This window comes from Rhamphochromis sp. 'chilingali' (assembly GCF_963969265.1).
Source record: "Rhamphochromis sp. 'chilingali' genome assembly, chromosome: 2".
NCBI lineage: Eukaryota > Metazoa > Chordata > Actinopteri > Cichliformes > Cichlidae > Rhamphochromis > Rhamphochromis sp. 'chilingali'.
In genome coordinates, this window is record NC_137930.1 from 46,057,907 (window position 1) to 46,068,677 (window position 10,771).

At 38.2% G+C, this 10,771-nt stretch overlaps 1 protein-coding gene across 1 annotated transcript in view; it reads left to right on the forward strand.

Moving 5' to 3' along the window:
* Nucleotides 1-5,474: 5,474 nt before the first annotated feature.
* The window catches only part of mgat4c (mgat4 family member C), a 132,015-nt gene continuing 126,718 nt past the window's right edge, over nucleotides 5,475-10,771 (forward strand). The window contains exons 1-3 of the mRNA XM_080875531.1: nucleotides 5,475-5,574; nucleotides 6,109-6,214; nucleotides 6,360-6,438. The gene's annotated coding sequence lies outside the window, so the exon portion shown is untranslated. The remainder of the gene's footprint in view (nucleotides 5,575-6,108; nucleotides 6,215-6,359; nucleotides 6,439-10,771) is intronic.

Here is a 10,771-nt window from a genome sequence, read left to right on the forward strand (position 1 = left end):
TGGAAAGCCAAAACTCTAGCGGGTCCACCAGACCCATGAACACTGGCTGAGTAACAAAAATACGAACACCACACAAGGGTTAAGTTGCATGACATAAAAAAAGTCCCAAACAAATTAAAGCTATTTGAATTGAATCCACTTGTGGTTACATGTTTTAAAAATTTTTTTCCAACCATAGCAGAAAGAGTCGGCTTTAATGTGACAGTACTGAGCTACAAAATAGTTCAAGCAAGAACAGCTTATTAAATCCATACCAGGAAAAATACTTATACCTATTAGCTGAATTAAGTCTTATGTTTGGAGACTGACCCGAAACTCAGTGAAGTGTTCTTTTGCCTTTGTCCTGTCTACAACTATTTTCCTGCAGTTTTTCTCCTTGTGCTGCTCATTTATTATAATGTGACTTCTGGCCCAGTGGTGGCCAAGAAGAGTCATGCTCACAGTTTATTGCTGGATTTAGATTAATGAAGATAGACTATTCATTTTATAGGAAAATTTAGGTATTTCTAAAACTAGGCCCATTTTCTGGCATTTTTCATGGTCTAATATATTACATGGACCAAAAAACCTTTGGAATTGGTTCTATATTGCGTGAGATCATTATGACCTCAAAGTCCTGTCAGTGTAATCCCATGGAACAGCTGTCCATGTCAAAGTAAAGGTACTTGTTTTTTGCAGTGACAGGCTCAGATTGTTGAGCCAAAACATCAATATTATGGAAAGCATTACTACAGAGATCTGTCTAACATATTTCAGAAGTCAAGCTCATGTAGAAGTCTTGCTCTGAAATCTCACAGGAGTTGAGTTGTTGCAGGAAGACAACAAGACAACAAGAGTTGCAGAGAGCTAAAAGGCTCTCTGCAAAGAGAAGTGGAAAGGTATGTGTATATATATATATATATGTGTGTGTGTGTGTGTGTGTGTGTGTGTGTGTGTGTGTGTGTGTGTGTGTGTGTGTGTGTGTGTGTGTAGAGAGAGACTACAGTAAAGTCAAGTTAGAGTAAAAAACAAATCGCATGTGGCTACTCTTTTTCTAAATTGTGGCAAACATAGCAATCAATACTGGTTCAATATCCTATTAACAACTTACAAATTTACAAAACAAAAAGAAATACCAAAATTTTCTTTAAAGGATTTATCTGTTGTGTTTGGAATATAGTCATCACCCAACAGTGCCTCTTTGTAATTCTGATATACAGCCTATTGGGTTTGGCTTGTAGTACCATAATGTATAAAACATTTAATTCTAATTAAAACTGTGCATATTAAAAATCTGATGTAATGACTAACCATACTCTTATACTCATCAAGTCAATAAAAATAACCTGAAGTGTATTGTCTCCCAATTATCATTTGACAGTATAAACCCAAGGCAACAGTTCTTCACAACAACACAGATTCCCATCCTAATGATAGTAGTGTTTACGTATGAACCCAAAACATGTAACCCTCACTGCTCATCACTGCCTTTGTTACCTGTTGAAGTTGTGGCTCTGGCTGCTGAACTGGGGTCAGCATTCAGCTTTATTATCACTTTGTGCTCTTGGCTAGCTTGGCTAGTATGTTAGTGTACTGTCTGTGCATATGCTTGCAAAGAGCTCAAGTTATGATTGCAGGACAATACAGTTGCTTCCACCCTTAATGCTGTTTGCCCTTTATCATTGTGCTATTGTGCTTTTGTGCAATAAAAGTAAAAGTAATGTCCATATTTCCATTCCTGAAAAACTGTAGACCACCCCACTATTACCCCCGTCCTGCACATGAAATGAAATCAGATGATTGAAGCAGAATGAAAAAGGCAACTTTGTTTGATGTTTTTTTGCTTTCTACGCATCCATCATGCAGGTAACTGAGAAGCTTTTCTAATGCAAGTAACAAATTGTAGCTGGAGTGTAATTAGTAAATTTTGTACATTAACGCATTACATTACTGCTTTACTGAAAAATGTGATTACACCCAACGCTTGCTTCATAAAATGATGTGAATACCAAGGAGCAAGACAGCATTACACTGTGGGGAACATCATCTACAATTTTCAAACAACTGCTAGTTTGTTCAGAAGTGGAACCTCAGTCGTTTCAAGGGCAAACTATTCTGTAGGCACTCTGCTACTGTTATTGTTACCAAACATTCACAACGAAGATATGCATGGGTGCCAGTAAAAGGTTTTTTTTTTTTAAAGTAATGTGTTCTAAGTGGAAGGATCACAGAGACTTTCTGTCACAACAACATTAAACATGTTTGCTGTGGACCAGAAACTATTTTAATATGTGAGGTCTTCTTTCCTAAAGTTGAAATTGATCAAGAAGTGTACAATTTCTTTTAGGGATATAATCATTCTAAGCACATTAACGAGGTAAGATTATGAAATTTTCTAGTCAACATGGAACCTCTTGTGGGGGATGTTAAAATGTGTAGCACAAGCATGAAAGACTTTAAACATTGCACATAGCTAAATTATTTTTTCAGGTTAGTCAGCAATTTCATGTACTTACTTTGTCACGTCTCTAAATATTCATTTTTTAAATGCATCAGGTCTGTTTAAAGTGTATGAAATTACTTTAGCGGTGTGTTTTATTCTAACAGTTAGAGAGCATTTTAGAGAGCAGAGCTGAGATGTAATATACAGTGTATTAGAGTTGTAAGAGACTTCTTGCTATCTCTGATAAAGACTGATAAAGATGATAATGGGCACTAATGTATTGCTAGACAGCAGCACCGAAGTGCCGAAGAATCAAAGCAAGACAGTGAATTCCCTTATGAAATATGCATCAATGACAATGAAATAAGACCAAAGGCAAGCTGTGTTTGTTTGGAAAATAGGGTGGAGTGCTGGTTGAAATAGGTTGCATAACCATACCATATTGCCATTCCTTTTTTGAAAATCTTCACACCAGCTGCTGATGAAGACACAAGCAGCTTTGATCAGCAAGAGTAGGTGCACTAACATTGACAGTGCAGATGTGGACCTGAAGGCAACTGACGCTGCCTGTCTTCTTGATTTATTTGTTTATTTATCCTAAAATAGTTTTTTTGCTATACATTTCTGTTTGGAAATTCAACCGAGGTAAATATTTTAAAGTTGAGTTTGATTGGTTAATTTCGTCCTAAGAAGTTTTGCTTTACTTCCCCACACTTAACAGTTAAAACTGTTAAAAGTGGTAAAAAGTATCGTGGGCCAGCCTGTTTTTTTAATATTCCGAGTGAATCATTTATATACAAATGCTGCCAGTTTATGCAGGTGTTATGCAAAACACATTCCAGGACACATTAAAGCTTTTATGAACTGCTTGTAGATTTTCTCCTAATAGAGTCACAAGGATTATCAAATAAATGACTGAAGAAGTGGCTGCATGTGCTGGTATTTTCAGTTAATAGGTCTGAGTGAGCTATTAAAAGCTGCTCACTAAAAGCTCAGATTGACAAAAGGTCCAAACTGCAAAACTCAGCATATGCACAAGGTGCCTTGGGAAGGAAATTCAAATAGCACAGTTGATGCACCTGCAATTGAAGCTGTTCGTTGCCATCACTAATTTATCAGTGTAATTTCAGGTAACACAGGTGTTCAGACAGTATGTGTAAGTCTGAAGACTTCTGCTGGATTTGATTCATAATGTGCTTCTGTAAATTTTCCTAAAATATTTTGACACATTTCTAACAGAATAATTTGAATAATACAGGTTGCTGGTTCAAGGCACACAGTCCTTTTTGGAGTTGTGTTAGGAAGGACATCTCAAACCCAAATTTAAACATGTGAAGTCACTCACTGTGGTGACCAGGGAGCAACCAAAAGGAGCTTTACAAATAAATACATTTAGTAGGTGATTGTTACACAGTTATATTTGACATCGAGTCTTTAGCAATGTAATTGACAATGACACCTGAAGCCGTTTGAATTTGATATATTTGATTTCTTTTTCCTTTTTAATAGAACACAAATATTGTCAAGACTTACATTGTCATAGCCTCCTGTTCAGGTGGAGCCCTTGTTACTTCAGTTTTTTTGTAGCTTTATTTTGAAATTGCTCCATTTGTTCATCTTTTAAAAGCTCAAAGCTTTGGTTTAAATGGTTATGAGATGATAAAATTAGCATTGTAACACTAGTTCATTACTAAGTAACAACATTTAATAACATTAGTCACTATGTACCACTGTGCACTACTTTCACTGTCCAACAAACAAAATATTTTCAGTCCTTAAAGGGTAAATTTTAAGGGATTAAAGAGCTGGCCTCTACATCCCTATTCAGTGAGATTACATTGCTGGATTTAAATAAATGTCCAACTGTGATGACACTGTTTGGAAAACTTGATGTTTTGAAGATTACCCTTAGTATTTTGGGCCTAAACCAAAATAGAAAATGTGCTTAAACATGCCCAGCACCAGGGGAGTGGTTTACATGTCATATTCTTTACACAGCAATTTAAAACAAAAAAGAGGTGCATCTAATGGTTGGAAGGATGCTTGAATGACTTGAACACATCAAACCTTAAGAACAAACCAAATCAATAACTTCTGTTATTTTTGACCTGAGTATTACATTAAAAAGCACTGATTTACCTTTTATTATTATGCCTAATGACTGATATATGAACAATATATTGTTTTTGTGGAAAGAAGATTTGATGAAGAAATCATAAATGGACACATTTCCTTTACATAAGAGCTGTTCTACCAATCACACTGCTATCTAACTGCTTACTTGTCTCTTTTTTGAAAAATATGATTTCCCTGTTTGAATTAGTTAGAGGCCACACATACCTCCAGACCTCTTGATGCTGACAGATTTGTTCAGTTGCCAAAAGACTGATAAATGCAGGAGATTACTCGATAGCCTTTCATTTATGCCATGTATATCGCCAGATACACACACACACACATACACAGTGTCAACAGGGTGTCTCTAAGAAAACCTAATATTGCTCCTTCTGCAAGCTTCGCTACTTTAGGTACACATCTGCCGTCACCCTTTAAATTGAGCTCATGAATTATGGATGTCTGTCCCGCTGCTTCAACCCCTAAACTGTAATTAGTTTTGCCCAACACTTCTCATCATGACACACTTTGTGAGCTGCAAGAACAGAGAGGGGGCAGGGTTGAGGGGGTGTGAATACATTGTTCCTTTAAGACAGCAAAACAGGAGACCGGAGAAGAATAAGGTGGAATGAACCAATAAGAAACCATGGTTTGCAGAAGCTGTTAGTGACACCTTGACGAGGAGAGTAAGGCTGTGAGGGATAAAGAGGAAGGTGTGGTGGGACTTTTGGAGTGTGGGTGGGGGCTCTTGAGCTAGTCAGCAGATGCAGGAGACAGACTGGAGGGGGGGTGGAACAGAATAATGAAAGAAAGAATGTCCACGCGCAGAAGTGAGAACACAAAACTATTGCCAGGCTACTCACTGCCATTACAATGATTGTTTATCCCACTTTTCTGAACGCCAATTATCTGTTCCCGCATGAATCATGGAGATCATTTAGACTGGTGGCGTGCGCAGAGCACCAGCAGAGCTCCCTCACGATACAAACACGGTAGGAATGACTGAGTGCAGAGGTGCATTTACATGCTTTAGGCAGGTGAGTGTGTGCTGATTATTTTCATGATGGTGCTGCTGCGAATGAGCGACGTGGTTCGATTCTCTGCATGCTGCTCCATATGTATGTTATTCCTAGTCTCATTGTCTTAACAGAGGAATATCCGAGTGCTCTCTGGCTGTGTGTCTCTCTATCTCACACTGTGCCTCTGCTCCCTTTCAAATGAAAATCCCTGATGTCCCTGTGGTGTTCAATATTCTGCTCCTCCACTCTGTAATTTCCTTTTGTTTTTTCCTCTTTTGCCACTGACATTGTCAAGATGTCATTATGTCTGATCCAGACGTAATAAGTCATCTGAGACATATGGTGCTTTCCATGCTGCAACAGTTAACCTGCATAGTCGTGCTGCGATGTGCAATGTTTGATGACCCAAGTTTTTAGTCTCAGAGTCATGTGCTCTGTTCATCAAATTAATTAAGATGCCTTATTTTACGTCCAACATTTACCTTTGCAAACATGGCTGGAGGCATAAATACAAAGCTGTATCATCGCGTCATATTTGTCTTGTCGTTCCAGTGAGGTTTCTTCACGTACCTCAAGCTCAGCCCCTCTTACCCTGACCTGCACTGGCTCATTCCATACATCGAAAACTTCATTTAACTTTGCAGAAGTTACCAAACAGGTAAACCTCGGCTGTCTCGCCGAGTCCTTTAGCAATAGCAATGAATTGCCTTCCTGGCCTGCTTGACTCTATTTCATACTATTGTCGGCTCATGGTGATTAACTGCCTGCGCTTGTGGCTCGGGTGATTTCTGCTTTGTGTTGAGAGCTGGGCTGCGGCCGGAGGACAGGCCTGTGAGCAGGGGACGGCTGCCAGGATTGGAGGGTCAGCTGATCAGCTCTGAGGTACGGGAGATTTATGACCCCCCACAACAAAGCTGTGTCTGCTGAGGGACCATAAACCATAAATCAGGAAGAAGTGGGTCAGTGCTCATCTGCTTGCTGCGGATCTGCTTGCTGTTTTCCTAAAAGTTGTTTTTTTTTTTTTTGCAGCTGACTTTGTGACATTATAAGTGACTTCCAGCCTTTGCTCTTCAACAACAAGGCCTGCTATGTTAATCGCGGTTTTATTTTCTCCGCTGTTAAATTCACTGATTTTTCAACTGCCAATCACATTTACTAATGAATTCCTGTTTTCTATTTTAAAAACCCATTAAGCTTCTCTAAGTGAATCACCCCTAATCCTTTTATTATCTCAAGCTATGTTAACACTGTTGGCCTTTAGTCTCTGCTCATCTTAATCATCCTAATTACACAATGTTTGTCTTTTAAGAGGGTGATGAGAATGAAATGGCATGGCATTGAGGCAGCGACTTGTTACTGATTGTACAAGAGGCATTATACCGTCCTCTGTCTGAATCCAGTCTGTTTGATTCTGATCGCTGGTTTGACTAGTTTTGTGATTTGTCTTCCTAAGGGCAGCTAAGGCCAAAGTGAAAAATTGATTTTCTGCAGAAGGATTAGTGGTGGGGTTATAGCTATAGGCATGCATTACATTACAATGATTTATGCGGCATCTGCACACCAAAGCAAGCAAAACAAATTCTTTATTAGCAGTTGTATAAGACTTTTATTTTACAAAAACATGCACAGGCGTGGAGACGACTGTAGTCTTTACTGTCAAGGCAGTGGGCGATGAGTATGGGAATAGCAATGAATAACTTGAAGCTGTGTTTTCGAAGTTCAGACAGCTTGAGTAGGGAGATAAATAATCTCTGCCAGGAAGGACGGATCTTAATTTATTTGTGTCTGTATTGTTGCACAAAGAGGCATTGCAGACTGCTGCTGGAAATCAAACAAATGCAAATGCTGGCTGTGGAATGGAAATGACTGTGAAACATCAGAAGTCTCTCAGTATGACTGCCATAACAGCAGGGATTTGTACTTTTGTTTACGACAACACTGATAATATTTTCTCCCATTTTAGTTTGAACAGGAATTAAGCATGAATGCAGAGGGGGCTGTGTTAATGTTTTTCACTGTTATCCTATCACCTGACATGTTTACATTATGTATAGTGTTGTCATGTGCATGTGTACGTGTTGTGAGAAGAGAAATATTGAAAAAATGTTGCTTTAAATAAGTGTACATAACAAGTGTTGCTCATATCTTTAAAATGAAAAAAAAAAATCCTTTTCCAAGCAAAATGTTAATTTTTTAAAATATTTGAAAAGCTACTGAAATGATTAGAGAGTGAAGTTTTGCTGCTATGATAGCTTTTATTGTCAGAGTTGCTATAATGAGTAACACAAATGCCACAGCCAAGTCTCCAGGGTCAGCTATTTGGCCAGTGATTGCTTTATTACTGCAGTCCATTCTTATAGTTATCAGTAGTTTGGATGTAGGACTTTACTGGAAAATTGTTTTCTTGCCCATTAAAACGAATTCCCACAGCAGTTTAGCAGCATTATTATATGGTAATGTACAGCTCAAAGCTGCAGTGCTTTTATGACCATCTCAACAGTGAAGAGTAAATGAGAAAAACAAAATGGTAACATGTGCACTTGGCAATTTATCATTTTAATGTGCGTTCTCTGAATAGCACACTTGGCTTGTCCCTGCTGAACACTTTGGAATCTGGTTTTAGAAGTAGTTTACATATTTCTCCTAGGTGTACTCTTTATTTCAATGTAAAGATCTGAATTTAACTCACCGACTACAACTGAAATGAAAAAAAAAAAAGAATACTGAAGGATTTTTTTTCAACATAGCAGGAGAGTTTACGTTTAATGGGGGAGAATTTTCTGTCATAAATCAATGATCATCAGACCACATTGAAAACATGCACAGCACTATTCACTATTCTTGAGCTACCCTTTGTTTCTTTATGTTTTCCTTGAAAAATGGGAACTTGGTGCTGCAGTTTATTGAAACATGCAATCATACAAGGGAATACAATATATATGGCTAAAACAAAGTTGGTACAAGACTAATGAGCTTGAAAGTCAATATTTGTTATCGCCACCTTGTTTTTTCAGTATATCCTAATAATTTCCTTCGGAATTAATAAAGTATTCTGATTCTGATTCTGAAACTCTGTTGGACAAACTTTCTTCTCATTTCTTCAAGTAGTCTTTAGAAATAGATTCTTGAAGGATACTCTGAAGCTCTTCTTCAGATTTTGTCTTCCTTTTTTGTGTTCTCTGCCAAGACGATCCCACGCTGCTCTAGTAATATCTGGGTGGGGCTGGATGTTCACAGTGTTTCATTGTGTGCATTTTCTATCCAGGTATGCCTTTACTGCATTGGCAGTATGCTGAAAAAAACCCATTGCCAATCTGACATTTTCTAGATGGTATTACACAGTGGATTAAAATCTGATGTCATTTTTCTACAATCATAATTCTGCCAGTTTTCACAAGATCACCAACATCACTGGCTGAAAGCAGCCACAAACCATGACAGAGCCTCCACTGTGTTTTACATATAGTTGTAGACATTCGCTGTTGTACTTCTCTCCTGACTTCCTCTGTACATATTCAGCCAAAATGTTCAAATTTGGATTCTTCTTCCATTTCTTGTGGTATTTGGTATAGCTCAGGCTATTTCCTTTCCTTAAGAATGGCTTCTTGACGGGCACCATCCAACTGAGACCATTTCTGATGAGGCTTGAGTATTCAAAAATACTATTTTATGGCTGTCAAACATTGTTATCCTCTTGCCATTTCTCATGGGTTCAGCTAATGAAATGGGGACAAAATATGTTTTTTGCAGCAGGCTGCTATTAACAAAGTTCCCAATTGGTACTTTGCTATGTTTTTTGTTATGTGCAGACAAAGCACACCAACTTGAGTTAGGTTATTTTTCTTGAACAATTCATAGGTCAGTTTTGTAAGTGGCTTAACAAGCAAGCAAAACATTCTTCTGAAAATGGTTGGTTACTGCACTGAAAACCAGTCAAAAAGCAGCAAATATCCAAAGACAAGCATTGAACTTCAGACTTCAGATATCCTGGAGAACTATTGTTCAATACCACATTAGAAGTAGTGGTTCAATAATCTTTTGTACAATACTGTATATATACGGTATATGTATTACATAACATTCACAAAACTGTTGACTCTCCTCTGTACCTAGCAGGTTTCCCCCACAGAGCCTGGTGAGCTTGGAATAAAAAAAATTGTTGTGCTTTGAATTTAACGTCAGCCCTGCATCACTTCTATGGGTTTAATTCATAGAACATCATAAGGCATCATAATTTCTCCCCAGACAGCCTTGAATGAGCAATAATGTCATATGCAGCAAAGTGATGGCCTTATGCTTAGTGGGGAATAAATCATTGTGCCATTTTAAAATTACAGTGTAAGACAGAGCTGCCAGTAGTCACTTATCTAAAGAATTTTAGGTATTTTTGGACACGTTAAAGCCATGCCTTTCCAAAAGGACATTACAGTGCATTCAAAATAAGTAGCTAATGAATTGAAGTTATTTTAATCACAATTTGTCCTCAGCTGAATGGATCAGATCGACAGGTCAGGTATTATGCACAGCACAAGACTTTAAAAACCTCTGTAGGAACTGGGAGATAAGATAAATGGCTATAAAAGCCTCATTTCAGTACATTCCTGCACAATTGAGCTCAGATTTGCTGACAGATTTTAGCATTACTTCTAATGAAAGTGAAGCAGAACAAAAGGAATGAATAGATGTAGTTCAAAGTCTTCATAGTTGTTATGCTGTGATTAATGGATTTCTGTTTTAACATTAAAATTAAATGTGAAACAGACTTTACCAATACTATGCTGGGGCGATCGTGGCTCAAAAGTTTGGAGTTCGCCATGTAATCGGAAGGTCGCCGGTTCGAGCCCCAGCTCGGCCAGTCTCGGTCGCTGTGTCCTTCACCTACTGCCTACTGGTGTTGGCCAGAAGGGCTGATGGTGCAATATGCCTTGTTTCTGTCAGTCTACCCCAGGGCAGCTGTGGCTACAACTGTAGCTTGCCTCCACCAGTGTGTGAATGGGTGGATGACTGGGTGTGTAAAGTGCCTTGGGGTCCCTAGGGGGGACTAGTAAAAGCGCTATACAAATACAGGCCATTTACCATATGAAAACATTTACAATATTGCAAAAAAAAAAAATTTGACGGGTAATGTTTGCAAGATTCAACTAATTATAGCCATCACAGGCATCTGTTACCTTCTTTGATGCTGTGAATGAATTGGAAGCCTTTAAGGTATATC